Raw genomic sequence first — 4,396 nt, forward strand, 5'->3', positions numbered from 1 at the left:
TATTTTTTAGGGTTTTAGGCTTTTAGGGTTAGCATAGAGCTCCCGATGCATGTATAAAGCTCTCAATGCATGCATAGAGCTTTTAGGGTTTTGTAAATTTTTTAGGTTTTATGCTTTTAGGGTTAGCATAGAGAATGCATAGAGCTCTCAATGCATGCATAGAGCTCTTAGGGTTTTGTATTTTTTAAGGTTTTTATGCTTTTAGGGTTATTATAGAGCTCTTCATTCTACAGCAGCATCAGATTTAGCTCTTCCACTCGGGGTCTGGAATCTTCCAGCTGTTTTTTGGTGTCCATGAAATCTTCTAGCACTTTCTCATATTTCAGCATGGCATCTCTATTGCCATCCATGGCTGGGGGCCACTGTAGGAACTAATGAAAAGCTGCTTGAGTGCTCTTAATAGGCGGTGAAGACTGAGCGGTGCCAGAGCTAGACCCCTAGGCTCTGAGCAGAGTGGGGGCTCCCCTCCACTCGGTGCCCATACACTTGAGGGGGGGTGCTATCAAGAATGAGGAGGGTAAAAAGCAAGACTCAAGCCTCTGGACAACAGCAGGTGTGCAGAGGAAAAAGAGAAAGTGCCGAGGGCTATCAGATGCAGCCCGCCATCGCCCATGAGCTATTCGCGCAACGGTAAGATGTTTGACAAAGCGAGTCACTGCTGCTGCAATCTTCTTGAACGATTGCAGAAGTTCTCTTTTAGCTGTTATGCTACTGAGTTAACATTTGATTAAGTGTGCAAGCAATCAAATTTTAAAAAAATAATCAAATTTGATTAAGTGCAAGCAATAAAATTTTAAAAAAAACATATTTTAATTATTTCTTTTTTTCAAATATGTGCAAAAATTAATATTTTATTTTTATATAAAAAGAAATCCAAAAATTATGGCTGACAGTGGTGGGACAGAAGATGAAGCAGTATCGCAGTGATGTGTTTACTATTTGCAAGTGCTCATGCTGCACCTGCAAGAGGATTGAGCGGTGACGATTTAGCCTCATTGTATCGGGATGACGTGCAGAATCTTTCGATCTATGACCAAGAGTTTTTATGGTGTATCTCTAGAAGATATCCCAACTTTGGTCATTCTAAGTAAACCAATACTGTGATCTCTTGGAAATCAAATACCAATCTCATAATAAATAAACTAATTGGATTGATGTTCCCATAAATCTCTCAAAGAAAACGGAATGAATATTAATCTCCTCATCATGTGCTTACTCTTCATTGTGAAGCTTAAGTATTGAATATCAATCTCCTCATCATGTGCTTACTCTTCATTGTGAAGCTTAAGTATTGAAATTATGTAAAAATGTTGACACTAGCAACAAAGATATTGATGACAAATTAGTAAGAAACATGATGTCTTTTGATAATGGTTTCCTTAAAGATTGTTTGTAAAAGATATGCTTCTCAAAGACACTTCATACATACATACATACATACATACATACATACATACATACATATATATATATATACCACACCATCATTTTGTGAATCCACATCATATGCCACATATTCATGGTCGATAACCACAAATCCCTCATGTAATGCAACGCCATGAAGATTTTCATAAGAGTTGTCTCCCTCATCAAGAATAGTCTCATTACATTCATCTTTATCCATACAATTCTCTCCAAGAAAAGATCCATGCATTTGCTCTTCGTCTTTCCCATCAACACTTGCATCTTCATGGCCCACTGGTTCATTTTCAACCATCCATACATGCATTGAAGCCACTTGACACAAATCATTAACATCTCCATCACTTGAAGTGTCCCCATAGAAATGGCTTCCAATAAGAGATGTGGACTAAAGTGAACTCTAATAGAAAGCCCATGTATAGATAGGGTAGGCTTGCAGAAAAGCACCACTAACAAAATGATCTCATTAAGAGCAATGTCATTGTCAATATCCATCATGCATTGGACCATTTGCATGAACTGCTTGCCTAATTTTTGCATAAATCCACCTATGATCTCCTTCTCCTCAATGTTAGGCACAAAGTAGGAAAGGTACCAATATTCCTCGGCATACTTAGGCAATAAATCCACATGTAACAATGGCATGCATTTTTCCCTAAAGCTCCATTGCTCGTGTAGCCACAAAGTTTTGTATCACTTCATAAGCTAAATTTTCCCAGTCCCATTTGTACTCATGCATAACATGCAGCCACCATTGTGTCTAGATTTGCCTCCGAATTTGCATGTCACTTGCTTCACTTTGTCACCCTCATTGCATGGAAATGCACAAAAGTAGTCATCCCAATTGTGAATCCATTCCTTGAGCTGTATACAAGTGACTCCTTCCCCATCAAAAGAGAGCAAAGCTTCTACAAATGATTCACCATGCTTGAACCATAAGCTTCCAATAGAAGTCGAAATCATACGATCCACAAATTCATCCTTTTCCAAGGACTTTGGTAACTTGGAGTGTATGACCTCATCATATAACTGTACATACCTATCTTTGTTATCTTCATTAAAAATTATGCCTATTTCCTTTTGTTTTGACTCCATCAAATCATAGCATTGGACATTTACTCCATGAGAACATTGCTTTGCCGCATATGCTCACTGTTTTGCCTCAAAAGCTCACTGTTTTGGAAGCAAATATCCCTTTGTGCATCCTTCATAGCTTTGGTGATAGTAACCTTTAGCATATCCAAAGTAATGTGCTTCAAGGAAACTTGTGCACTTCCACTTGTGTGCCCTGACATGCCCTCATTCACCATGTGATCACTCATGTCATGTAAAGGCATTCCTTCTTGTTTACGGTCACCCATGGTACCAAATGAGGGTTTTTGGTGCTACCGATGTCGGAATTGAAAGATCAAAGGTTTGCCATGTCCGTCTTGATGTGAAGAACATTTCTATCACCCTGGATCACCACCTCGAGCACCCCAATACCTCTTTGTTTTGACTTTCTGGCTGAAAGTCAACTATGAGAGTTGACCACCCATACGATCACGGAATTGAGAACTTATTGGCTCATTGGGAAGCTCTTTAGTAGTGTTCTCAAGCTATGTAAACACCTTCAATTTAATCCGCACCATTTTTGATTGAATTAGGATTTTCAGCCTGAGAGAACTGTCCACTTTGTACCCTGAGATGGTGTCCAAATTAACCACTTGATAGCTAGTTAGGGCCGCCTTAAGACACCCTTTTAAGACTTCCAGAGGCCCTTGAGAAATCTTGAGCAAGTTGCAAATGAAAAAAAGAGAAATAGAAAAGATTGCACTCATAATGGAGTACCACATGCACTCAAATGATGGAGTACCACATGCACTCAAGATGGAGTACCACATGAACTCAAGGGAGTACCACCATAGCCAAGAAGCATGAAGCTCCAAGAAGAATGATTTCATTGATAAGAGTATGTTGGTAAAAGTATGTCTCTGACTATAGTTACAATATTCATATACTTGCCCACCATTTCACACTTATTAATGTTGGGCCTCCATACTTTCCCGGCCATATCTATGCCCATGGGCTCTCTTTGAGTCTAACTCCAAGCCCCCTTCATTACAACAGAAAATTTGTTCACAATTTCTCTTTGATTGCATTACCTTTAACTATGCTTCTTATTACATAGGCTATTTTTTTTAGGGAGAACACTAACAAAAATCCTTCGACACTAGTTTGGTATCTCAGCAAGACAAATGTCTTTTCACGAGTTTGCTAAAAAATTCATATCTTTTGAATGGGACTAATATTTTAGCATTTCTCTTCTAAGGCATATCTTCGTGAATGTGGTAAACCCTAGAAAATTATTAAAATGATAAAAATAACATTACATATGATTAATAAATTACCATAAGTAGAGGTATATCCAGCACTATAATCTAAATAGGTTACAAATTTACAAAGTAGTTCCTACATGCAAGAAAACAATGATCTTGACTCTTTATAAATTTCTCCTAAACCTTACATAGTATTCAAGAGATGAGAGATAGATTTTTTATGACAAAAAAATCATTGCATTAATAATTAATTTAATTTATAGAATCTCTTTTTAGTTGAGTCTTTGACACCCAAAATATGACAATATTATGAGCTTAAATGGTGATTTACTTTAGTTATACTAGTAAATAAATACTCCACTAAAGTAAGAGATCATGAATACATCCCATAGGGGATTTGTAGCCATATTTGGTAGTGAACACACTAGGACCAAACATGGCACTTTTTTCCTCTTTAGGAGGTTTTTCCACCATGCTAGTGTACACCCATCTTGGAGTATACTTATCATCTTTTTGCAGAACACATTCATTATCTATCTATCGTCTCATTGCGTGCTTTCTTGAGCTTCTCCACTGTGTGTGTGCATTCCTGCAATCCTATTTCCAACAACTCCTATGCTATGTGGATATGGTGTCCAACACTTACACATGAATAT

The sequence above is a fragment of the Cibotium barometz genome, chromosome 29, assembly GCF_041138505.1.
Source record: "Cibotium barometz isolate CiBa-2024 chromosome 29, ASM4113850v1, whole genome shotgun sequence".
NCBI lineage: Eukaryota > Viridiplantae > Streptophyta > Polypodiopsida > Cyatheales > Cibotiaceae > Cibotium > Cibotium barometz.